Here is a 27500-nt window from a genome sequence, read left to right as displayed (position 1 = left end):
AGAGAGATGTTATGATGGAGGAAGTAGGAAGACAGAGATATGTTATGATGGAGGAAGTAGGAAGACAGAGAGATGTAATGATGGAGGGAGTAAGAAGACAGAGAGATGTAATGATGGAGGAAGTAGGAAGAGAGAGATGTAATGATGGAGGAAGTAGGAAGACAGAGATATGTAATGATGGAGGGAGTAAGAAGACAGAGAGATGTAATGATGGAGGAAGTAGGAAGACAGAGAGATGTTATGATGGAGGAAGTAGGAAGACAGAGAGATGTTATGATGGAGGAGGTAGGAAGACAGAGAGATGTAATGATGGAGGGAGTAAGAAGACAGAGAGATGTAATGATGGAGGAAGTAGGAAGACAGAAAGATGTAATGATGGAGGGAGTAAGAAGACAGAGAGATGTAATGATGGAGGAGGTAGGAAGACAGAGAGATGTAATGATGGAGGGAGTAAGAAGACAGAGAGATGTAATGATGGAGGAAGTAGGAAGACAGAGAGATGTTATGATGGAGGAGGTAGGAAGACAGAGAGATGTAATGATGGAGGAAGTAGGAAGACAGAGAGATGTTATGATGGAGGAAGTAGGAAGACAGAGAGATGTAATGATGGAGGAAGTAGGAAGACAGAGAGATGTTATGATGGAGGAAGTAGGAAGACAGAGAGATGTAATGATGGAGGAAGTAGGAAGACAGAGAGATGTAATGATGGAGGAAGTAGGAAGACAGAGAGATGTAATGATGGACGAAGTAGGAAGATAGAGAGATGTAATGATGGAGGGAGTAAGAAGACAGAGAGATGTAATGATGGAGGAGGTAGGAAGACAGAGAGATGTAATGATGGAGAAAGTAGGAAGACAGAGAGATGTAATGATGGAGGAAGTAGGAAGACAGAGAGATGTAATGATGGAGGAAGTAGGAAGACAGAGAGATGTAATGATGGACGAAGTAGGAAGACAGAGAGATGTAATGATGGAGGAAGTAGGAAGACAGAGAGATGTAATGATGGAGGAAGTAGGAAGACAGAGAGATGTAATGATGGAGGAAGTAGGAAGACAGAGAGATGTTATGATGGAGGAAGTAGGAAGACAGAGAGATGTAATGATGGAGGGAGCAGGAAGAGAGAGAGATGTAATGATGGAGGAAGTAGGAAGACTAAGAGATGAAATGATGTAATGATGGAGGAAGTAGGAAGACAGAGAGATGTAATGATGGAGGAGGTAGGAAGACAGAGAGATGTAATGATGGAGGGATTAGGAAGACAGAGAGATGTAATGATGGAGGAAGTAGGAAGACAGAGAGATGTAATGATGGAGGAAGTAGGAAGACAGAGAGATGTAATGATGGAGGAAGTAGGAAGACAGAGAGATGTAATGATGGTGGGAGTAGGAAGACAGAGAGATGTAATGATGGAGGAGGTAGGAAGACAGAGAGATGTAATGATGGAGGAGGTAGGAAGACAGAGAGATGTTATTATGGAGGAGGTAGTAAGACAGAGAGATGTTATGATGGAGGAAGTAGGAAGACAGAGAGATGTAATGTTGGAGGAAGTAGGAAGACAGAGAGATGTTATGATGGAGGGAGTAAGAAGACAGAGAGATGTAATGATGGAGGAAGTAAGAAGACAGAGAGATGTAATGATGGAGGAAGTAGGAAGACAGAGAGATGTTATGATGGAGGAAGTAGGAAGACAGAGATATGTAATGATGGAGGAAGTAGGAAGATAGAGAGATGTAATGATGGAGGAAGTAGGAAGACAGAGAGATGTAATGATGGAGGAGGTAGGAAGACAGAGAGATGTTATGATGGAGGAGGTAGTAAGACAGAGAGATGTTATGATGGAGGGAGTAAGAAGACAGAGAGATGTTATGATGGAGGAAGTAGGAAGACAGAGATATGTTATGATGGAGGAAGTAGGAAGACAGAGAGATGTAATGATGGAGGGAGTAAGAAGACAGAGAGATGTAATGATGGAGGAAGTAGGAAGAGAGAGATGTAATGATGGAGGAAGTAGGAAGACAGAGATATGTAATGATGGAGGGAGTAAGAAGACAGAGAGATGTAATGATGGAGGAAGTAGGAAGACAGAGAGATGTTATGATGGAGGAAGTAGGAAGACAGAGAGATGTTATGATGGAGGAGGTAGGAAGACAGAGAGATGTAATGATGGAGGGAGTAAGAAGACAGAGAGATGTAATGATGGAGGAAGTAGGAAGACAGAAAGATGTAATGATGGAGGGAGTAAGAAGACAGAGAGATGTAATGATGGAGGAGGTAGGAAGACAGAGAGATGTAATGATGGAGGGAGTAAGAAGACAGAGAGATGTAATGATGGAGGAAGTAGGAAGACAGAGAGATGTTATGATGGAGGAGGTAGGAAGACAGAGAGATGTAATGATGGAGGAAGTAGGAAGACAGAGAGATGTTATGATGGAGGAAGTAGGAAGACAGAGAGATGTAATGATGGAGGAAGTAGGAAGACAGAGAGATGTTATGATGGAGGAAGTAGGAAGACAGAGAGATGTAATGATGGAGGAAGTAGGAAGACAGAGAGATGTAATGATGGAGGAAGTAGGAAGACAGAGAGATGTAATGATGGACGAAGTAGGAAGATAGAGAGATGTAATGATGGAGGGAGTAAGAAGACAGAGAGATGTAATGATGGAGGAGGTAGGAAGACAGAGAGATGTAATGATGGAGAAAGTAGGAAGACAGAGAGATGTAATGATGGAGGAAGTAGGAAGACAGAGAGATGTAATGATGGAGGAAGTAGGAAGACAGAGAGATGTAATGATGGACGAAGTAGGAAGACAGAGAGATGTAATGATGGAGGAAGTAGGAAGACAGAGAGATGTAATGATGGAGGAAGTAGGAAGACAGAGAGATGTAATGATGGAGGAAGTAGGAAGACAGAGAGATGTTATGATGGAGGAAGTAGGAAGACAGAGAGATGTAATGATGGAGGGAGCAGGAAGAGAGAGAGATGTAATGATGGAGGAAGTAGGAAGACTAAGAGATGAAATGATGTAATGATGGAGGAAGTAGGAAGACAGAGAGATGTAATGATGGAGGAGGTAGGAAGACAGAGAGATGTAATGATGGAGGGATTAGGAAGACAGAGAGATGTAATGATGGAGGAAGTAGGAAGACAGAGAGATGTAATGATGGAGGAAGTAGGAAGACAGAGAGATGTAATGATGGAGGAAGTAGGAAGACAGAGAGATGTAATGATGGTGGGAGTAGGAAGACAGAGAGATGTAATGATGGAGGAGGTAGGAAGACAGAGAGATGTAATGATGGAGGAGGTAGGAAGACAGAGAGATGTAATGATGGAGAAAGTAGGAAGACAGAGAGATGTTATGTTGGAGGAAGTAGGAAGACAGAGAGATGTAATGATGGAGGAAGTAGGAAGACAGAGAGATGTAATGATGGAGGAAGTAGGAAGACAGAGAGATGTAATGATGGAGGAAGTAGGAAGACAGAGAGATGTTATGATGGAGGAGGTAGGAAGACAGAGAGATGTAATGATGGAGAAAGTAGGAAGACAGAGAGATGTTATGTTGGAGGAAGTAGGAAGACAGAGAGATGTAATGATGGAGGAAGTAGGAAGACAGAGAGATGTAATGTTGGAGGAAGTAGGAAGACAGAGAGATGTAATGTTGGAGGAAGTAGGAAGACAGAGAGATGTAATGTTGGAGGAAGTAGGAAGACAGAGAGATGTAATGTTGGAGGAAGTAGGAAGACAGAGAGATGTAATGATGGAGGAAGTAGGAAGACAGAGAGATGTAATGTTGGAGGAAGTAGGAAGACAGAGAGATGTAATGATGGAGGAAGTAGGAAGACAGAGAGATGTAATGTTGGAGGAAGTAGGAAGACAGAGAGATGTAATGATGGAGGGAGTAAGAAGACAGAGAGATGTAATGTTGGAGGAAGTAGGAAGACAGAGAGATGTAATGATGGAGGGAGTAAGAAGACAGAGATATGTAATGATGGAGGAAGTAGGAAGACAGAGAGATGTAATGTTGGAGGAAGTAGGAAGACAGAGAGATGTAATGATGGAGAAAGTAGGAAGACAGAGAGATGTTATGTTGGAGGAAGTAGGAAGACAGAGAGATGTAATGATGGAGGAAGTAGGAAGACAGAGAGATGTAATGATGGAGGAAGTAGGAAGACAGAGAGATGTAATGATGGAGGAAGTAGGAAGACAGAGAGATGTTATGATGGAGGAGGTAGGAAGACAGAGAGATGTAATGATGGAGAAAGTAGGAAGACAGAGAGATGTTATGTTGGAGGAAGTAGGAAGACAGAGAGATGTAATGATGGAGGAAGTAGGAAGACAGAGAGATGTAATTTTGGAGGAAGTAGGAAGACAGAGAGATGTAATGTTGGAGGAAGTAGGAAGACAGAGAGATGTAATGTTGGAGGAAGTAGGAAGACAGAGAGATGTAATGTTGGAGGAAGTAGGAAGACAGAGAGATGTAATGATGGAGGAAGTAGGAAGACAGAGAGATGTAATGTTGGAGCAAGTAGGAAGACAGAGAGATGTAATGATGGAGGAAGTAGGAAGACAGAGAGATGTAATGTTGGAGGAAGTAGGAAGACAGAGAGATGTAATGATGGAGGGAGTAAGAAGACAGAGAGATGTAATGTTGGAGGAAGTAGGAAGACAGAGAGATGTAATGATGGAGGGAGTAAGAAGACAGAGATATGTAATGATGGAGGAAGTAGGAAGACAGAGAGATGTAATGTTGGAGGAAGTAGGAAGACAGAGAGATGTAATGATGGAGGAAGTAGGAAGACAGAGAGATGTTATGATGGAGGGAGTAAGAAGACAGAGAGATGTAATGATGGAGGAAGTAGGAAGACAGAGAGATGTAATGATGGAGGAAGTAGGAAGACAGAGAGATGTAATGATGGAGGAAGTAGGAAGACAGAGAGATGTAATGATGGAGGAAGTAGGAAGACAGAGAGATGTAATGATGGAGGGAGTAGGAAGACAGAGAGATGTAATGTTGGAGGAAGTAGGAAGACAGAGAGATGTAATGATGGAGGAAGTAGGAAGACAGAGAGATGTTATGATGGAGGGAGTAAGAAGACAGAGAGATGTAATGTTGGAGGAAGTAGGAAGACAGAGAGATGTAATGATGGAGGAAGTAGGAAGACAGAGAGATGTTATGATGGAGGAAGTAGGAAGACAGAGAGATGTTATGATGGAGGAAGTAGGAAGACAGAGAGATGTAATGATGGAGGAAGTAGGAAGACAGAGAGATGTTATGATGGAGGGAGTAAGAAGACAGAGAGATGTAATGTTGGAGGAAGTAGGAAGACAGAGAGATGTAATGATGGAGGAAGTAGGAAGACAGAGAGATGTTATGATGGAGGAAGTAGGAAGACAGAGAGATGTTATGATGGAGGAAGTAGGAAGACAGAGAGATGTAATGATGGAGGAAGTAAGAAGACAGAGAGATGTTATGATGGAGGGAGTAAGAAGACAGAGAGATGTAATGATGGAGGAAGTAGGAAGACAGAGAGATGTAATGATGGAGGAAGTAGGAAGACAGAGAGATGTTATGATGGAGGGAGTAAGAAGACAGAGAGATGTAATGATGGAGGAAGTAGGAAGACAGAGAGATGTTATGATGGAGGAAGTAGGAAGACAGAGAGATGTTATGATGGAGGAAGTAGGAAGACAGAGAGATGTAATGATGGAGGAAGTAGGAAGACAGAGAGATGTTATGATGGAGGAAGTAGGAAGACAGAGAGATGTAATGATGGAGGAAGTAGGAAGACAGAGAGATGTAATGATGGAGGAAGTAGGAAGACAGAGAGATGTAATGATGGAGGAGGTAGGAAGACAGAGATATGTTATGATGGAGGAAGTAGGAAGAGAGAGATGTAATGATGGAGGAAGTAGGAAGACAGAGAGATGTAATGATGGAGGAAGTAGGAAGACAGAGAGATGTAATGATGGAGGAAGTAGGAAGACAGAGAGATGTAATGATGGAGGAAGTAGGAAGACAGAGAGATGTAATGATGGAGGAAGTAGGAAGAGAGAGATGTAATGATGGAGGAAGTAGGAAGACAGAGATATGTAATGATGGAGGAAGTAGGAAGACAGAGAGATGTAATGATGTAGGAAGTAGGAAGACAGAGAGATGTAATGATGGAGGAAGTAGGAAGACAGAGAGATGTAATGATGGAGGAAGTAGGAAGAGAGAGATGTAATGATGGAGGAAGAGGGGAGAAGAGAGAGGGGGGAGAGAGGGGAGAAGAGAGACGGGAAAAGAGATGGGGAGAGGAGAAGGGAGAAGAGGGGAAAAGAGAGGAGAGAAAGGTTGGGAGAGAAGAGAAGGGAGGGGAGAAGAGAGGGGAGAAGAGAGGGGAGAAATGATGGGAGAAGAGGGGAGAAGAGGGGAGAAGAGAGGGGAAAAGAGAGGGGAATAGAGAGGGGAGAAGAGGGGAGAAGAGAGGAGAGAAAGGTTGGGAGAGAAGAGAAGGGAGGGGAGAAGAGGGGAGAAGAGAGAGGAGAAGGGAGGGGAGAAGAGGGGAGAAGAGAGAGGAGAAGAGAGGGGAGAAAGGATGGAAGAGAAGAGTAGGGAGGGGAGAAAAGGGGAGAAGATAGTAGAAAAGAGGGGAGAAGAGGGGGGCTCTCTGCTGTAGCACCGTTTCTGAGGAGGGAGACAGACATACAGAGGGAAGGGGGGGGGGGGGGGGTTCTCTGCTGTAGCACCGTGTCTGAGGAGGGAGACAGACATACAGATGAGGTGAGAGAGGGAGGACAGAGAGAAAGAGAGAGGGGGAGAGAGAGAGAGAGAGAGAGAGAGAGAGGGAGAGAGAGAGAGAGAGAGAGAGAGAGAGAGAGGGAGAGAGAGAGAGGGAGAGAGAGAGAGGGGGAAGAGAGAGAGAGAGGGGGAAGAGCGAGAGAGAGAGAGAGGGGGGGGTGAGAGAGAGGGAGAGAGAAGGGGAGGACAGAGAGAGAGGGGGAGAGAGGGGGGGAGGAGAGAGAGCGAGAGAGAGAGAAAGAGGGGGGGAGAGAGAGGGGGAGGACAGAGAGAGATGGGGAGGAGAGCGAGAGAGGGGGAGGAGAGAGAGAGAAGGGGAGGAGAGAGAGAGGGGGAGGAGAGAGAGCGAGGGGGAGGAGAGAGAGAGGGGGGGAGAGAGAGGGGGAGGACAGAGAGAGAGAGGGGAGGAGAGCGAGAGAGGGGGAGGAGAGAGAGGGGTAAGGGGTATTCAGGGAGGGAGCAGAGTTCTTCAAAAGAGGAGAAAGTAACCGTAACTCCTAACCAAAGTCTTTTAGCATCTGCTGTCTCAAACACTCCCTGACTCACTATTTCCACCAGAAAAATAAAGTACAAATCTCTCCTTCTGTCCCTTTTCCTCGTATGCTGTGTTTATGAGGCTCTGAGGCGAACTACCTGCCGTCTGAAGAAATATCCCTCTGCCTCTATTCCTTCATATAGTGCCCTACTTTTAACCCGTAGGGCACTATTTGGTATGCACAGCCTGAAACCTTGAAACTAAGCAACCACACAAAGAACTAAACCCCAGGCCCCTGAATTCACGGAGCCCAAAGAGCCTCCCCTCCACAGACACAGAAACAAAATGTCCCTCTGTCTAAATACAGCTCTTATTGCACCAAAATGTCAGCCAGCACAGAGCCAACCGGAGCGGTTGCAACAGGACATTATTATACAGGTATGCGTTCATGTGCATCTGTATATTCCAAATAGGTAATGACAAGGCGCATAGCCGAAGCGGAGCGGCGGAGGGTTAGACATAGCTGGTAGCCATGCAACAGAATAGAGACGTGCTGTGTTGTGACAGGGAGGAGGACAGGGACAACCGACTGAGACTGGAATAGATAGAGAGAGAGGGGGGAGAGAGAGGGGGAGAGGGGGGGGAGAGAGGGGGGGGGAGAGGGGGATGAGAGAGAGGGGGAGGAGAGAAAGTGAGAGGGGGAGAGAGAGGGGGAGAGAGAGGGGAGGAGAGAGAGAGGGGGAGGAGAGAGAGTGGGAGGAGAGAGAGAGGGGGGAGAGGGAGGGGGTGGAGAGAGAGGGGGGAGGGAGAGAGGGGGAGAGAGAGAGGGGAGGAGAGAGAGGGGGAGGAGAGAGGGGGGAGAGAGAGGGGGAGGAGAGAGAGGGGGGAGGGAGAGAGGGGGAGGAGAGAGAGATGGGGAGAGAGAGGGGGATGAGAGAGAGGGGGAGGAGAGAAAGATGGGGAGGAGAGAGAGGGGGGAGATTGGGGAGGAGAGAGAGAGAGGAGGAGAGAGGGGGGGAGAGAGGGGAGGAGAGAGAGATGGGAGGAGAGAGAGAGGAGGAGAGAGAGGGGGAGGAGAGAGAGGGGGGGGAGAGAGATGGGGGAGAGGGGAGGAGAGAGGGGAGAAGAAGCAGAGAAAAGAAGGGAGTAGAGAGTTATTTGAAGAGATTTCACTAACATAGAGAATGAGATTGGAGAAAGGGAGAGAGAGAGGTTTTTGAACAGATAGACAGGGACAGAAAGAGAGAAGAGTCAGAACCCTGAAGAGAGCGAGGGTGAGATGGAGCTAGAGAGCAATGGAAATTCAGTAATGTTTCTTTACCTGAGGAGCCTGTCACAGTGCAGACTGTGCATGATGCCTTACGAATGTCATAACAGTCAATCGCCGCATTGTTTCAAATTCAACCGATCTGCAGGATCTAACACTTTTCATGTTTTTCTATAGGACACTGCACATTGTCTGTAGCTTAGCTATGAAACGAAATCCCCTTTCTCTTTGGCTTATTGTAGAGCTGGAGCGGTGACGCCTAGTCACCTAGCTACTCCTGTGACCCACAAGAAAGCTTGGATCAATAGAGCCTATAGCAAGAAATGAATTAATACAATGTAAGATGAGATTGAACCAGAGTTCACGCCAGGTTAAAAGGGGATTTTATAGGATAGACAGCAATTAGAGACGGAACTCTGGCAAGCAATAACAGTCTGGTGTTGTCACGGTGATCCTATAAGAAAGAAGGGATCTGGAGAAGGTCTAGAGCCCTTAAACTCAACTCTGGACCCCCAAGCCAGTTCCACTGTGTTTTTTCCTTGTTCCCCTCTAATCAGGGTCAGATTTACACCTGGGCTCAGGACCGGCTCTCTAATCAGGGACTGATTTAGACCTGGGCTCAGGACCGGCTCTCTAATCAGGGACTGATTTAGACCTGGGCCCAGGGCCGGCTCTAGACTTTTGCAGGCCCTAAGTGAGATTTGATTTGATTTTACAGCTAATAAGAATTTGTTCTTAACTGACTTGCCTAGTTAACCTCTCTTGGGTAGGGGGCAGTATTTTCATGTCCGGATGAAAAGGGGACCCATAGTAAACTGCCTGTTACTCAGGCCCAGAAGCTAGGATATGCATATCATTGGTTTGGATTTGGATAGGAAACACTCTAAAGTTTCTAAAACTGTTATAATTATGTCTGTGAGTATAACAGAACTGATATGGCAGGCAAAACCTCGAGGACAAACCACCCCCCCCCAAAAAAAATTCAGCCTACCACTGTTTTCAATGACTGTCACTTTTATTATAAGGTGAAGTCCTCCCAGATTGCAGTTCCTAGGGCTTCCACTAGATGTCAACAGTCTTTAGAAAGAGTTTCAGGCTGGTTTTTGGAAAAATTTGTGGGTTTTATCGGTGGCTCCCATTTTGGCTGTTCTTTGGTGTTTTTCTCCGGTAAAGACAATAACAATTCTCCATCTTAAATTTGATAGTTTATTTACATATTAGGGTACCTAAGGTTTGATTATAAACGTTGTTTGACTTGTTTGGAAAAGTTTATTAGTAACGTTTGGGATTCATTTTGTATGAATTTTGATGGAGGGAAACTGGATAGATTATTGACTGAAGCTAAACTGAGTTTTTATGGATATAAAGAAGGACATTATCGAACAAAAGGATCATTTGTGATGTATCTGGGACCTTTTGGAGTGCCAACAGAAGAAGATCATCAAAGGTAAGATGCCTTATTATATCTCTATTTCTGACTTTCATGACGCACCTGTCTGGTTGAAATATGTTTTTCATGCTTTTGTATGCGGGGCGCTGTCCTCAGATAATCGCATGGTGTGCTTTCGCCGTAAAGCCTTTTTGAAATCTGACACAGCAGCTGGATTAACAAGAAGTTAAGCTTTATTTTGATCTATTACACTTGTGATTTTATGAAAGTTACATATTTATAATTCTGTAGTTTGAATTTGGCGCTCTGCAATTTCACCTTCCCATAAGAAGTTAAATAAAGGTTCAATTTTTAAAAAGTTGTAAAAAATTCCTGCAATTCTACCTATTTGGCCATTGGGTGTACAGATTTTTTTTGATACAGTTTTAAAACAAATTTCCACACATTTTGCCAGGACTTATGTCATGTTAATGATATCTGAGTGAGAGTGACTAACAAAATCAAACGGAGGCCCACTAGAATTCAGGGCCACTGGGCACATGCCCTATAGATCATCAGATCGCTGACTAGACTAATTGAACAATCTAAAAATGATTAGCTGACATGCCCTATATGACCGGTCATCAGATAGATGACTAGACTAATTGAACAATCTAAAAATGATTAGCTGCCTAATTGAGTGACAACAGACAAGTTGTTGATCCACAACCACATTTTAAACGCGCACCTTGTGTATTCTACTATCCTAACTCTCAACAGGAAGTTGAGACCCCGATTGGGTTCCTAAAAAATATATATATCATTATTTTCAGGAGGGGGCCTGAGGTTCTAATCGACCACTTATGTGGATTACGCCTTGCGCCGGCCCTGCATGGGACATCAGGTGTTAATCATCAGCAGGCTCCTGGCCTCGTAGGGTCAGAGTTCAACACCCCTGGTCTAGAGGATGAAGATATTGGAATAAAGGTTGGACAATGTCGTGATGTTGGGGGGTCTCAGGCGGTGAAAGTGCTATTAGTTGAGGGAGGACGTTAGATTGGATGCTGTTACCTTTAACCTGTGACTTTGACCTTCAACCTGCTTGTTTGTTTGTTCAGTGTCCTCCAACAGGATCTGTTCTCGCTGGGCCAATGGGAGAGGCTGTTTGTACAAGGATGGGTTCTGACATTTGGATGTAGCTGAGGGTTTTGGGACTTTGTGTGTCTACATACCTACACACACACACCCAGGAAACTTAACAGAAGGTCGTAAAATGGCCTCTTCGACATGTTTCTCACACTGACACAACATTTCTCTCCGTCTCAGTCTCCGTCTCCGTCTCCGTCTCCGTCTCCGTCTCCGTCTCCGTCTCCGTCTCCGTCTCCGTCTCCGTCTCAGTCTCAGTCTCAGTCTCAGTCTCAGTCTCAGTCTCAGTCTCAGTCTCAGTCTCAGTCTCAGTCTCAGTCTCCGTCTCCGTCTCCGTCTCCGTCTCCGTCTCCGTCTCCGTCTCCGTCTCCGTCTCCGTCTCCGTCTCCGTCTCCGTCTCCGTCTCCGTCTCCGTCTCCGTCTCAGTCTCAGTCTCCGTCTCCGTCTCCGTCTCCGTCTCCGTCTCCGTCTCCGTCTCCGTCTCCGTCTCCGTCTCCGTCTCCGTCTCAGTCTCAGTCTCCGTCTCCGTCTCCGTCTCCGTCTCAGTCTCAGTCTCAGTCTCAGTCTCAGTCTCAGTCTCCGTCTCCGTCTCCGTCTCAGTCTCAGTCTCAGTCTCAGTCTCCGTCTCCGTCTCCGTCTCCGTCTCCGTCTCCGTCTCCGTCTCCGTCTCAGTCTCAGTCTCAGTCTCAGTCTCAGTCTCAGTCTCAGTCTCAGTCTCCGTCTCCGTCTCCGTCTCCGTCTCAGTCTCAGTCTCAGTCTCAGTCTCAGTCTCCGTCTCTCTGTCTGTCTGTCTGTCTGTCTGTCTGTCTGTCTGTCTGTCTGTCTGTCTGTCTCTGTGTCTCCGTCTCCGTCTCCGTCTCCCTCTCCCTCTCTCTCTCTCTCTCTCTCTCTCTCTCTCTCTCTCTCTCTCTCTCTCTCTCTCTCTCTCTCTCTCTCTCTCCTTTCCATCTCACTCTCTCCCCCTTTCTCTACCTCTCTCTAGGAAAATACATTTAGGGGGGTAATACCAGATAAAAATCTTCTGTTTTTACTTACCAGTGGCATTTCTACAATTATTTTTTGAAGTCCGACTCCCTGGTGAAAATGTAAATACATCTACGTCACGCCGCCTCTTCGACTAAAAGCCCTTCAGCACCACAATTGTGGTAAACACAGACATCTGTGCTCTCTGAAATAGAACTGAAATTAACGGGTCCTAACATGGTAGGCAGTTTCACTCCACGCTCCAAGTTGCCAAAGCATTGATAGTGTTATCAAGACAAGCTGGATCTTTATCAGGATCTTATAGCTTGGTGTGATGGTAGGGTTATATATATATATATAGCTTGGTGTGATGGTTGGGTTATATATATATATAGCTTGGTGTGATGGTAGGGTTATATATATATATAGCTTGGTGTGATGGTAGGGTTATATATATATAGCTTGGTGTAATGGTAGGGTTATATATATATATATATATATATATATAGCTTGGTGTGATGGTTGGGTTATATATATATTACTTGGTGTGATGGTTGGGTTATATATATATATATTACTTGGTGTGATGGTTGGGTTATATATATATATATATTACTTGGCGTGATGGTTGGGTTATATATATATATATATTTATATATATATTAATTGGTGTGATGGTTGGGTTATATATATATATATTACTTGGTGTGATGGTCGGGTTATATATATATATACAGGAGGAGAAAGGCTGTCCAATAGTATCTGCTAGTACTATACTACTAAACTAGGAGAATCAACAATGTACAGAGAACACCACACAATGGCCCCAGATGGACTTCTGACATAATACAGTATAGACAGTGTTTCAGAGAGAGAGAACGAGGAGGAGAGAAGAAGAAGAGAGGGGGTGTAGAGCAAGAGGGAGATAGAGGGGGGAGAGAGAGAGGAGAGAGAGAGAGAGAGATAGAGGAAGAGGGAAGAAGAAGAGAGGGGGTGTAGAGAGAGAGATAGAGGGAGGAGAGAGAGGGGGGAGTGAGAGAGAGATAGAGGGGGGGAGAGAGAGGAGAGAGAGAGAGAGAGAGAGAGGAAGAGGGAAGAAGAAGAGAGGGGGTGTAGAGAGAGAGAGAGAGAGGGAGGAGAGAGGGGGGATAGAGAGAGAGATAGAGGGGGGAGAGAGAGAGAGATAGAGGGGGGAAAGATGAAAAAAGAGAGATTCACAGAAGGTGAAAAGAGAGAGAGATAGAGGGGGTATAGAGAGATAGAGAGAGAGAGAGAGAGAGAGAGAGCTAGAGGGAGGGGGTAGAGATGGAAAAAGAGAGATTCACGGAAGGAGAAAAGAGAGAGACAGAAGTCAAAGAACAGAGCTTTCTTCAGTTACAAATACCTTTCTCTGAAACAGTTTTCTGTTGAAGAACAAAAGTTACAGAACAATCTCTGAGGTTCAGGACCTTGTTAGTGGAATAAAGTGGAATATTTTAATGCTTCTGCAGTTCCAAAACCTTTTTTACAAAAAGAGAACAGCCGCACACAATGATCTCTCAGTCAAAAACGATTTCCTATTTTTTTTTTTTGAAAATCGTTTTAATAATAATAATCATTTTCCAATTGAATCTCTTTGGTAGTTTAATAATATGCAGAAAGGAGAAAGGTGATCACTCGAATTGAGTGTTCACAGTAGGGCGTCTATTCAAGGATGTGGGTCGTTCCACGGAATGAGTGGCTTTTGCGTCCCTTTGTTATTTTAAGAAGAAATTGTTCACCTTCTGTTATATTAAATGAAGTGCCATTTAATATAGACCACATGGACAATTTAATAAATAAAACAAGAGTATATGAATAAAGGCTTGTCCCTCTGTCAACCCTGTGTCACTTCTAAGAAGATTTTAACCAACATAATCACACAAAAAAATGATGATTCATTTTCATGTGTCCTTCATTTTAAGGTCAACCCTGTTACGTGAACAGATCTCTCACTTTAATATAACTATTCCTTTCAGATCTGTTTTTAAAAATAAACATTGACTGTCTAATAGCTGATATCTAATGTTACAGAGTAGGTGCAAGTCAGCTGGTTCTACCTGCCATTTTCAGGTGTTTTGTGGTGGAACACACACAGTATAACAGGTCAACCCCGTTACCCATAGATAGACTGGCTGTTAGCTGACAGGGTATCGTTTATTATTAAACAGCCTAGACCCTGAACTATGAAGTGACGTGTTGCTGTAAAATAAAACATCATGTACTGTACAGGCATGGAGTGTAAAATGGCCCACTAAAGTAGGTGTAGGGACCGTCTTAGACAGCTGAGCTAAAGCCGAAGATGTTCAGTCAGGGAGCTAACGCACATCTTCACGCCAGTGTGTCAAAGTTCACCCAACAACCTCGTGACACATCCACCACTTCATCTCTGTGGGTCATTGTGAGAACCAATAGCACTCTCTGTTCTCTGTTCTAGCAATATCACTCTTCTGTTCATGTTTCATATGCTTCTGTTCATGTTTCACATGCTTCTGTTCATGTTTCATATGGTTCTTTTCATGTTTCAAATGCTCCTATTCATGTTTCATATGCTTCTGTTCATGTTTCATATGGTTCTATTCATGTTTCATATGCTCCTATTCATGTTTCATATGCTTCTGTTCATGTTTCATATGCTCCTATTCATGTTTCATATGCTCCTATTCATGTTTCATATGCTCCTATTCATGTTTCATATGCTCCTATTCATGTTTCATATGCTCCTATTCATGTTTCATATGCTCCTATTCATGTTTCATATGCTCCTATTCATGTTTCATATGCTCCTATTCATGTTTCATATGCTCCTATTCATGTTTCATATGCTCCTATTCATGTTTCATATGCTCCTATTCATGTTTCATATCCTGTTGAGGCTAGGGGGTGCTGTTGTCACTATTTATGTAAATCGTGTAATTTTTTAAACGGCTTCCTACTAAATTCTTGCTCGTACAATATGCATATTATTACTATTATTGGATAGAAAACAGTCTATAGTTTCTATAGGCGTTGGAATTTTGTCTCTGAGTGGAACAGAACTCATTCTACAGCAATTTCCCTGACATGGAGTCAGATTTCACACATTTTGGCCCCTGATCTGGAGTCAGTTTAAAGGCCACTGTTATTTCTATGAGCATACAGACACTGCTTACGTCTTCCCCTGGATGCCTTTACATGATGACGATTTGAATGGTGTCGATTGCCCAATCACAGCCACTATAAATTAAAAAAAACTGTAGGTAGGAACTCTTTTCCAGCTGCGTCAGGCGCGCGGTGGCCACCGACCCGCACTTGTTCCAAGCATTAGTGTAGGGAGTAATATTTCTCCGGTCATGTTTCTACTCGTTATAGGAGTTAAAAACATCATAAGGTAGTTAATTTAAACCGTTTTATAGCAATTTATACCCGTTTAGTGCGATTTTGGGACATTTATTTCTGAGACACTTTGAAGCGCCGGGCAGGTTTCCAATTCATGCCGAACGCAGTGGGCATTTCCACATGGCAAGAGGACAGCTTTCGACCAAAAGACGATTAGACCCAAGAAAGAATTCTTTGACCAAGATTCTGATGGAAGAACAGCTCAAAGTAGGAACAATTTATTATGATAAATCGTGTTTCTGTCGAAAAATGTTAATGGCTTAGGACGCCATCTTGTTTGACGTAGCTTCGCTTGGCGCAAACTGTATTGAAAAGTAAGGATAATTTAAAAAATGTAATTCCGCGATTGTATTAAGAATTAAATTGTCTATCAATCGCTGTCCACCCTGTATTTTTTAGTCAAGTTTATGAGTATTTATGTATAAGACTAGATCACTGTCTAATATGGTGCAGGACATTTTCTGACCAGCTGAGCTACTTTTGTCATTGTCTAACCATGATTTTGGTGGCTAAATATGCACATTTTCGAACAAACTGTATATGGATTGTGTAATATGATGTTACAGGAGTGTCATCGGAAGAATTCTGAGAAGGTTAGTGAAAAAATTAATATATTTTGGCGATGTTTACGTTATCGCTCTCTTTGGCTAGAATCAATGCTCTGGTAACACTTGCATATGTGGTATGCTAATATAACGATTTATTGTGTTTTCGCTGTAAGACACTTAGAAAATCTGAAATATTGTCTGTATTCACAGGATCTGTGTCTTTCGATTAGTGTATGCTGTGTATTTTTACGAAATGTTTGATGATTAGTAATTAGGTAAACACGTTGCTCTATGTAATTATTCTAGTCCATTTGTGACGGTGGGTGCAATTGTAAACTATGACATCTACCTGAAATATGCACATTTTTCTAACAAAACCTATCCTATACCATAAATATGTTATCAGACTGTCATCTGATGAGTTTTTTTCTTGGTTAGTGGCTATCAATATCTTAGTTTAGCCGAATTGGTGATAGCTACTGGTGTTGGTGGACAAAGAAAAGATGGTGGATTATGCTAATGTGTTTAGCTAATAGATTTACATCTTTACATATTGTGTTTTCCCTGTAAAACATTTTAAAAATCGGACATGTTGGCTGGATTCACAAGATCTGTGTCTTTCATTAGCTGTATTGGACTTTAATGTGTGAAAGTTAAATATTTTTAAAAAATATTTTTTTTGAATTTCGCGGCTCTGCTAGCGGCACCCCAGTCCTAGACAGGATATGCTCCTATTCATGTTTCATATGCTCCTATTCATGTTTCATATGCTCCTATTCATGTTTCATATGGTTCTGTTCATGTTTCATATGCTCCTATTCATGTTTCATATGCTCCTATTCATGTTTCATATGCTCCTATTCATGTTTCATATGCTCCTATTCATGTTTCATATGCTCCTATTCATGTTTCATATGCTCCTATTCATGTTTCATATGCTCCTATTCATGTTTCATATGCATATATTCATGTTTCATATGCTCCTATTCATGTTTCATATGCTTCTGTTCATGTTTCACATGCTCCTATTCATGTTTCACATGCTTCTGTTCATGTTTCACATGCTTCTGTTCATGTTTCACATGGTTCTGTTCATGTTTCACATGCTTCTCTTCATGTTTCATATGGTTCTATTCATGTTTCACATGGTTCTGTTCATGTTTCACATGCTTCTGTTCATGTTTCACATGGTTCTGTTCATGTTTCACATGCTTCTGTTCATGTTTCATATGCTCCTATTCATGTTTCATATGCTTCTGTTCATGTTTCACATGCTCCAATTCATGTTTCATATGCTTCTATTCATGTTTCATATGCTCCTATTCATGTTTCATATGCTTCTGTTCATGTTTCACATGCTTCTGTTCATGTTTCATATGCTCCAAATCATGTTTCACATGCTTCTGTTCATGTTTCATATGGTTCTATCCATGTTTCATATGACTCTGATCATGTTTTATATGTTTCTGATCATGTTTCATATGGTTCTATTCATGTTTCATATGGTTCTATTCATGTTTCATATGGTTCTATTCATGTTTCATATGCTTCTATTCATGTTTCATATGGTTCTATTCATGTTTCATATGATTCTGATCATGTTTCATATGGTTCTATTCATGTTTCATATGGTTCTATTCATGTTTCATATGGTTCTATTCATGTTTCATTTGATTCTGATCATGTTTTATATGGTTCTGATCATGTTTCATATGGTTCTATTTATGTTTCATATGCTTCTATTCATGTTTCATATGCTTCTATTCATGTTTCATATGCTCCTATTCATGTTTCATATGCTTCTATTCATGTTTCATATGCTTCTATTCATGTTTCATATGGTTCTATTCATGTTTCATATGCTTCTATTCATGTTTCATATGCTTCTATTCATGTTCACAGAACTTTCCCTTCATTCTGCTATAGTGTCACTAATCCCTACTGACAGAGCACAGAACCTGTAAAGGACACGCTCACTCTAACCAACTCTCATGAATGCCAAAACTTCTCCTCACCCTCTCCTCCTCTTCCTCCTCCTCTTCCTCATCCTCTTCCTCCTCATCCTTTACCCATCTCTCATTCTCCTCTTGCCTTGGTACCTCTCTCTTCTCTTCACCTCTATCCTATCGCTCTCCTCTCCACCCTCAGCCATGTACCTCTCCTCACCCTCTCCTCTCCTCTCCTCTCCTCTCCTCTCCTCTCCTCTCCTCTCCTCTCCTCTCATCTCCTCCTCTCAGTACCTAATACAATATATTTCCTATTAGGCTTAAGCTAATAGCGCTCTAAGCCATTTTGATATGATAACAAAGTCACAACTAGAATTAGTAAATGAACTGTATTGTTGGTTAAGGGTTAAGGGCTTGTAAGTAAACATTTCCCGGTAAGGTCTACACCTGTCGTATGTGACAAATAAAATGCGATTTGATTTGATTTGACATTCCACGAAACCTCTATACAAAAAGCTGTGACACCTACTGAATCAACCAACACTATCCTTCATGCAACCTAAGGGAAGACCCCTTTTCCTGTTACCTCATAGAACATGGGTTGTTTCTGAGCAACATACATTCAAGTTATGTTATGCTAATCTAACATTGTCTATGCCTGCCACTATGTAACGATGTAGTAACAGATGGTAGATGACATTAAGTGTCAGATACGTCTGCATTAGTACACACTCTTTAGTACACAGTCTTTAGTACACACTCTTTAGTACACACTATTTAGTACACATTCTTTGGTACACACTCTTTAGTACACACTATTTAGTACAGTCTATAGTACAGTCTTTAGTACACAGTCTTTAGTACACAGTCTTTAGTACAGTCTTTAATACAGTCTTTAATACACAGTCTTTAGTACAGTCTATAGTACAGTCTTTAGTACAGTTTTAGTACAGTCTTTAGTACACAGTCTTTAGTACAGTCTTTAGTACAGTCTTTAGTACAGTCTTTAGTACACAGTCTTTAGTACAGTCTTTAGTACAGTCTTTAGTACAGTCTATAGTACTGTCTTTAATACACAGTCTATAGTACAGTCTTTAGTACAGTCTTTAATACACAGTCTTTAGTACACAGTCTTTAGTACAGTCTTTAATACACAGTCTTTAGTACAGTCTTTAGTACAGTCTTTAGTACAGTCCTAAGTACAGTCTTTAATACACAGTCTTTAGTACAGTCTTTAGTACAGTCTATAGTACAGTCTTTAGTAAAGTCTTTAGTACAGTCTTTAGCACACAGTCTTTAGTACACAGTCTTTAGTACAGTCTTTAGTACAGTCTTTAGTACACAGTCTTTAGTACAGTATTTAGTACACAGTCTATAGTACAGTATTTAGTACACAGTCTATAGTACAGTCTTTAGTACACAGTCTTTAGTAAAGTCTTTAGTACAGTCTTTAATACACAGTCTTTAGTACAGTCTATAGTACAGTCTTTAGTACAGTTTTAGTACAGTCTTTAGTACACAGTCTTTAGTACAGTCTTTAGTACAGTCTTTAGTACAGTCTTTAGTACACAGTCTTTAGTACAGTCTTTAGTACAGTCTTTAGTACAGTCTATAGTACTGTCTTTAATACACAGTCTATAGTACAGTCTTTAGTACAGTCTTTAATACACAGTCTTTAGTACACAGTCTTTAGTACAGTCTTTAATACACAGTCTTTAGTACAGTCTTTAGTACAGTCTTTAGTACAGTCCTAAGTACAGTCTTTAATACACAGTCTTTAGTACAGTCTTTAGTACAGTCTATAGTACAGTCTTTAGTAAAGTCTTTAGTACAGTCTTTAGCACACAGTCTTTAGTACACAGTCTTTAGTACAGTCTTTAGTACAGTCTTTAGTACACAGTCTTTAGTACAGTATTTAGTACACAGTCTATAGTACAGTATTTAGTACACAGTCTATAGTACAGTCTTTAGTACACAGTCTTTAGTAAAGTCTTTAGTACAGTCTTTAGTACAGTCTTTAGTACAGTCTTTAGTACAGTCTATAGTACAGTCTTTAGTACACAGTCTAGTACAGTCTTTCGTACACAGTCTTTAGTACAGTCTTTAGTACAGTCTTTAGTACAGTCTTTAGTACAGTCTTTAGTACACAGTCTTTAGTACACAGTCTATAGTACAGTCTTTAGTACAGTCTTTAGTACAGTCTTTAATACACAGTCTTTAGTACAGTCTTTAGTACACAGTCTTTAATACACAGTCTTTAATACACAGTCTTTAGTACAGTCTTTAGTAAAGTCTTTAGTACCGTCTTTAATACACAGTCTTTAATACACAGTCTTTAATACATAGTCTTTAGTACAGTCTTTAGTACAGTCTTTAGTACAGTCTTTAGTACAGTCTTTAGTACAGTCTTTAGTACACAGTCTTTAATACACAGTCTTTAGTACAGTCTTTAGTACAGTCTTTAGTACAGTCTTTAGTACAGTCTTTAATACACCGTCTTTAGTACAGTCTTTAGTACAGTCTTTAATACACAGTCTTTAGTACAGTCTTTAGTACAGTCTTTAGTACAGTTTTTTGTACAGTCTTTAGTACAGTCTTTAGTACAGTCTTTAATACACAGTCTTTAATACACAGTCTTTAGTACAGTCTTTAGTACAGTCTTTAGTACAGTCTTTAGTACACAGTCTATAGTACAGTCTTTAGTACACAGTATTTAGTACAGTCTTTAATACACAGTCTTTAGTACACAGTCTTTAGTACAGTCTTTAATACACAAACTATAGTACAGTCTTTAGTACAGTCTTTAATACACAGTCTTTAGTACACAGTCTTTAGTACAGTCTTTAGAACACAGTCTTTAGTACACAGTCTTTAGTACACAGTCTTTAGTACAGTCTATAGTACAGTCTTTAATACACAGTCTATAGTACAGTCTTTAGTACAGTCTTTAATACACAGTCTTTAGTACACAGTCTTTATTACAGTCTTTAATACACAGTCTTTAGTACACAGTCTTTAGTACAGTCTTTATTACAGTCTTAAGTACAGTCTTTAATACACAGTCTTTAGTACAGTCTTTAGTACAGTCTATAGTACAGTCTTTAGTAAAGTCTTTTGTACAGTCTTTAGTACACAGTCTTTAGTACACAGTCTTTAGTACAGTCTATAGTACAGTCTTTAGTACAGTCTTTAGTACAGTCTTTAGTACAGTCTTTAGTACACAGTCTTTAGTACAGTATTTAGTACACAGTCTATAGTACAGTATTTAGTACACAGTCTATAGTACAGTCTTTAGTACACAGTCTTTAGTACAGTCTTTAGTACAGTCTTTAGTACAGTCTTTAGTACACAGTCTTTAGTACAGTCTATAGTACAGTCTTTAGTACACAGTCTAGTACAGTCTTTCGTACACAGTCTTTAGTACAGTCTTTAGTACAGTCTTTAGTACAGTCTTTAGTACAGTCTATAGTACAGTCTTTAGTACAGTCTTTAGTACACAGTCTTTAGTACACAGTCTTTAGTAAAGTATTTAGTACACAGTCTTTAGTACAGTCTTTAATACACAGTCTTTAGTACACAGTCTTTAGTACAGTCTTTATTACAGTCTTAAGTACAGTCTTTAATACACAGTCTTTAGTACAGTCTTTAGTACAGTCTATAGTACAGTCTTTAGTAAAGTCTTTTGTACAGTCTTTAGTACACAGTCTTTAGTACACAGTCTTTAGTACAGTCTATAGTACAGTCTTTAGTACAGTCTTTAGTACAGTCTTTAGTACAGTCTTTAGTACACAGTCTTTAGTACAGTATTTAGTACACAGTCTATAGTACAGTATTTAGTACACAGTCTATAGTACAGTCTTTAGTACACAGTCTTTAGTACAGTCTTTAGTACAGTCTTTAGTACAGTCTTTAGTACACAGTCTTTAGTACACAGTCTTTAGTACACAGTCTTTAGTACAGTCTTTAGTACAGTCTTTAGTACAGTCTTTAGTACAGTCTATAGTACAGTCTTTAGTACAGTCTTTAGTACACAGTCTTTAGTACACAGTCTTTAGTAAAGTATTTAGTACACAGTCTTTAGTACAGTCTTTAGTACACAGTCTTTAGTACAGTCTTTAGTACAGTCTTTAGTACAGTCTTTAGTACAGTCTTTAGTACAGTCTTTAGTACAGTCTTTAGTACAGTCTATAGTACAGTCTTTAGTACAGTCTTTAGTACACAGTCTTTAGTACACAGTCTTTAGTAAAGTATTTAGTACACAGTCTTTAGTACAGTCTTTAGTACACAGTCTTTAGTACAGTCTTTAGTACAGTCTTTAGTACAGTCTTTAGTACAGTCTTTAGTACAGTCTTTAGTACACAGTCTATAGTACAGTCTTTAGTACAGTCTTTAGTACAGTCTTTAATACACAGTCTTTAGTACAGTCTTTAGTACAGTCTTTAGTACAGTCTTTAGTACAGTCTTTAGTACAGTCTTTAGTACACAGTCTTTAATACACAGTCTTTAATACACAGTCTTTAGTACAGTCTTTAGTACAGTCTTTAATACACAGTCTTTAATACACAGTCTTTAATACACAGTCTTTAATACATAGTCTTTAGTACAGTCTTTAGTACAGTTTTAGTACAGTCTTTAGTACAGTCTTTAGTACAGTCTTTAGTACACAGTCTTTAATACAGTCTATAATACACAGTCTTTAATACACAGTCTTTAATACACAGTCTTTAATACACAGTCTTTAATACATAGTCTTTAGTACAGTCTTTAGTACAGTTTTAGTACAGTCTTTAGTACAGTCTTTAGTACAGTCTTTAGTACACAGTCTTTAGTACAGTCTTTAATACACAGTCTTTAATACACAGTCTTTAATACACAGTCTTTAATACATAGTCTTTAGTACAGTCTTTAGTACAGTCTTTAGTACAGTCTTTAGTACAGTCTTTAGTACAGTCTTTAGTACAGTCTTTAGTACAGTCTTTAGTACAGTCTTTAGTACAGTCTTTAATACACAGTCTTTAGTACAGTCCTTAGTACAGTCTTTAATACACAGTCTTTAGTACACAGTCTTTAGTACAGTCTTTAGTACAGTCTTTAATACACAGTCTTTAATACACAGTCTTTAGTACAGTCTTTAGTACAGTCTTTAGTACAGTCTTTAGTACAGTCTTTAATACACAGTCTTTAGTACAGTCTTTAGTACAGTCTTTAATACACAGTCTTTAATACACAGTCTTTAGTACAGTCTTTAGTACAGTCTTTAGTACAGTCTTTAGTACAGTCTTTAGTACAGTCTTTAGTACAGTCTTTAATACACAGTCTTTAGAACACAGTCTTTAGTACACAGTCTTTAGTACAGTCTTTAATACACAGTCTTTAGTACACAGTCTTTAGTACAGTCTTTAATACACAGTCTATAGTACAGTCTTTAGTACAGTCCTTAGTACAGTCTTTAATAAACAGTCTTTAGTACAGTCTTTAGTACAGTCTTTAGTACAGTCTTTATTACACAGTCTATAGTACAGTCTTTAATACACAGTCTATAGTACAGTCTTTAGTACACAGTCTATAGTACAGTCTTTAGTACACAGTCTTTAGTACACAGTCTTTAGTACAGTCTTTAATACACAGTCTTTAGTACAGTCTTTAGTACAGTCTTTAGTACAGTCTTTAGTACACAGTCTATAGTACAGTCTTTAGTACACAGTCTTTAGTACAGTCTTTAATACACAGTCTTTAGTACACAGTCTTTAGTACAGTCTTTAGTACACAGTCTTTAGTACACAGTCTTTAGTACACAGTCTTTAGTACAGTCTTTAGTACACAGTCTTTAGTACACAGTCTTTAGTACACAGTCTTTAGTACAGTCTTTAATACACAGTCTTTAGTACAGTCTATAGTACAGTCTATAGTACAGTCTATAGTACAGTCTTTAGTGCAGTCTTTATTACACAGTCTTTCGTACACACTCTTTAGTACAGTCTTCAGTACAGTCTTTAGTACACAGTCTTTAGTACAGTCTATAGTACAGTCTTTAGTACACAGTCTTTAGTACAGTCTTTAGTACAGTCTTTAGTACAGTCTTTAGTACAGTCTTTAGTACAGTCTAGAGTACAGTCTTTAGTACACAGTCTTTAGTACACAGTCTTTAGTACAGTCTTTAGTACAGTCTTTAGTACAGTCTATAGTACAGTCTATAGTACAGTCTATAGTACAGTCTTTAGTACACAGTCTTTAGTACACAGTCTTTAGTACAGTCTATAGTACAGTCTATAGTACACAGTCTTTAGTACAGTCTATAGTACAGTCTTTAGTACACAGTCTAGTACAGTCTTTCGTACACAGTCTTTAGTACAGTCTTTAGTACAGTCTTTAGTACACAGTCTATAGTACAGTCTTTAGTACAGTCTTTAGTACAGTCTTTAATACACAGTCTTTAGTACAGTCTTTAGTACAGTCTTTAGTACAGTCTTTAGTACAGTCTTTAGTACACAGTCTTTAATACACAGTCTTTAATACACAGTCTTTAGTACAGTCTTTAATACACAGTCTTTAATACACAGTCTTTAATACACAGTCTTTAATACACAGTCTTTAATACATAGTCTTTAGTACAGTCTTTAGTACAGTTTTAGTACAGTCTTTAGTACAGTCTTTAGTACAGTCTTTAGTACACAGTCTTTAATACACAGTCTTTAGTACAGTCTTTAGTACAGTCTTTAGTACAGTCTTTAATACACAGTCTTTAGTACAGTCCTTAGTACAGTCTTTAATACACAGTCTTTAGTACAGTCCTTAGTACAGTCTTTAATACACAGTCTTTAGTACAGTCTTTAGTACAGTCTTTAGTACAGTCTTTAGTACAGTCTTTAATACACAGTCTTTAGTACACAGTCTTTAGTACACAGTCTTTAGTACAGTCTTTAATACACAGTCTTTAGTACACAGTCTTTAGTACAGTCTTTAATACACAGTCTTTAGTACAGTCTTTAGTACAGTCTTTAGTACAGTCTTTAGTACAGTCTTTAATACACAGTCTTTAGTACACAGTCTTTAGTACACAGTCTTTAGTACAGTCTTTAATACACAGTCTTTAGTACACAGTCTTTAGTACACAGTCTTTAGTACAATCTTTAATACACAGTCTTTAGTACACAGTCTTTAGTACAGTCTTTAATACACAGTCTATAGTACAGTCTTTAGTACAGTCCTTAGTACAGTCTTTAATACACAGTCTTTAGTACAGTCTTTAGTACAGTCTTTAGTACACAGTCTTTAGTACACCGTCTTTAGTACAGTCTTTAATACACAGTCTATAGTACAGTCTTTAGTTTAGTCTTTAGTACAGTCTTTAGTACAGTCTTTAGTACAGTCTTTAATACACAGTCTTTAGTACAGTCCTTAGTACAGTCTTTAATACACAGTCTTTAGTACAGTCCTTAGTACAGTCTTTAATACACAGTCTTTAGTACAGTCTTTAGTACAGTCTTTAGTACAGTCTTTAATACACAGTCTTTAATACACAGTCTTTAGTACAGTCTTTAGTACAGTCTTTAGTACAGTCTTTAGTACAGTCTTCAATACACAGTCTTTAGTACAGTCTTTAGTACAGTCTTTAGTACAGTCTTTAGTACAGTCTTTAGTACAGTCTTTAATACACAGTCTTTAGTACACAGTCTTTAGTACACAGTCTTTAGTACAGTCTTTAATACACAGTCTTTAGTACACAGTCTTTAGTACAGTCTTTAATACACAGTCTATAGTACAGTCTTTAGTACAGTCCTTAGTACAGTCTTTAATAAACAGTCTTTAGTACAGTCTTTAGTACAGTCTTTAGTACAGTCTTTAGTACACAGTCTATAGTACAGTCTTTAATACACAGTCTATAGTACAGTCTTTAGTACACAGTCTATAGTACAGTCTTTAGTACACAGTCTTTAATACACAGTCTTTAGTACAGTCTTTAATACACAGTCTTTAGTACAGTCTTTAGTACAGTCTTTAGTACAGTCTTTAGTACACAGTCTATAGTACAGTCTTTAGTACACAGTCTTTAGTACAGTCTTTAATACACAGTCTTTAGTACACAGTCTTTAGTACAGTCTTTAGTACACAGTCTTTAGTACACAGTCTTTAGTACACAGTCTTTAGTACAGTCTTTAGTACACAGTCTTTAGTACACAGTCTTTAGTACACAGTCTTTAGTACAGTCTTTAATACACAGTCTTTAGTACAGTCTATAGTACAGTCTATAGTACAGTCTATAGTACAGTCTTTAGTGCAGTCTTTAGTACACAGTCTTTAGTAAAGTATTTAGTACACAGTCTTTAGTACAGTCTTTAGTACACAGTCTTTAGTACAGTCTTCAGTACAGTCTTTAGTACACAGTCTTTAGTACAGTCTATAGTACAGTCTTTAGTACACAGTCTTTAGTACAGTCTTTAGTACAGTCTTTAGTACAGTCTTTAGTACAGTCTTTAGTACAGTCTATAGTACAGTCTTTAGTGCAGTCTTTAGTACACAGTCTTTAGTAAAGTATTTAGTACACAGTCTTTAGTACAGTCTTTAGTACACAGTCTTTAGTACAGTCTTCAGTACAGTCTTTAGTACACAGTCTTTAGTACAGTCTTTAGTACAGTCTTTAGTACAGTCTTTAGTACAGTCTTTAGTACACAGTCTTTAGTACAGTCTTTAGTACAGTCTTTAGTACAGTCTAGAGTACAGTCTTTAGTACACAGTCTTTAGTACACAGTCTTTAGTACAGTCTTTAGTACAGTCTTTAGTACAGTCTATAGTACAGTCTATAGTACAGTCTATAGTACAGTCTTTAGTACACAGTCTTTAGTACACAGTCTTTAGTACAGTCTATAGTACAGTCTATAGTACACAGTCTTTAGTACAGTCTTTAGTACAGTCTTTAGTACACAGTCTAGTACAGTCTTTCGTACACAGTCTTTAGTACAGTCTTTAATACAGTCTTTAGTACAGTCTTTAGTACAGTCTATAGTACAGTCTTTAGTACAGTCTTTAGTACACAGTCTTTAGTACACAGTCTTTAGTAAAGTATTTAGTACACAGTCTTTAGTACAGTCTTTAGTACACAGTCTTTAATACACAGTCTTTAGTACAGTCTTTAGTACAGTCTTTAGTACAGTCTTTAGTACAGTCTTTAGTACAGTCTTTAGTACACAGTCTTTAATACACAGTCTTTAATACACAGTCTTTAGTACAGTCTTTAGTACAGTCTTTAATACACAGTCTTTAATACACAGTCTTTAATACACAGTCTTTAATACACAGTCTTTAATACATAGTCTTTAGTACAGTCTTTAGTACAGTTTTAGTACAGTCTTTAGTACAGTCTTTAGTACAGTCTTTAGTACAGTCTTTAGTACAGTCTTTAGTACACAGTCTTTAGTACACAGTCTTTAGTACACAGTCTTTAGTACAGTCTTAAGTACAGTCTTTAATACACAGTCTTTAGTACAGTCTTTAGTACAGTCTTTAGTACAGTCTTTAGTACAGTCTTTAGTACAGTCTTTAATACACAGTCTTTAGTACACAGTCTTTAGTACACAGTCTTTAGTACAGTCTTTAATACACAGTCTTTAGTA

General features: G+C 39.6%; 1 protein-coding gene across 3 annotated transcripts in view; it reads right to left on the bottom strand.

The window, feature by feature from the left end:
- The window catches only part of cpne5b (copine Vb), a 334834-nt gene that overhangs the window by 162738 nt on the left and 144596 nt on the right, over positions 1-27500 (bottom strand). The window lies entirely within an intron of this gene.

This window comes from Salvelinus fontinalis, chromosome 3, assembly GCF_029448725.1.
Source record: "Salvelinus fontinalis isolate EN_2023a chromosome 3, ASM2944872v1, whole genome shotgun sequence".
Classification (NCBI taxonomy): Eukaryota; Metazoa; Chordata; class Actinopteri; order Salmoniformes; family Salmonidae; genus Salvelinus; species Salvelinus fontinalis.
The sequence above is the reverse complement of the archived record's forward strand: the minus strand, read 5'-3'. Positions and strand labels throughout refer to the sequence as shown.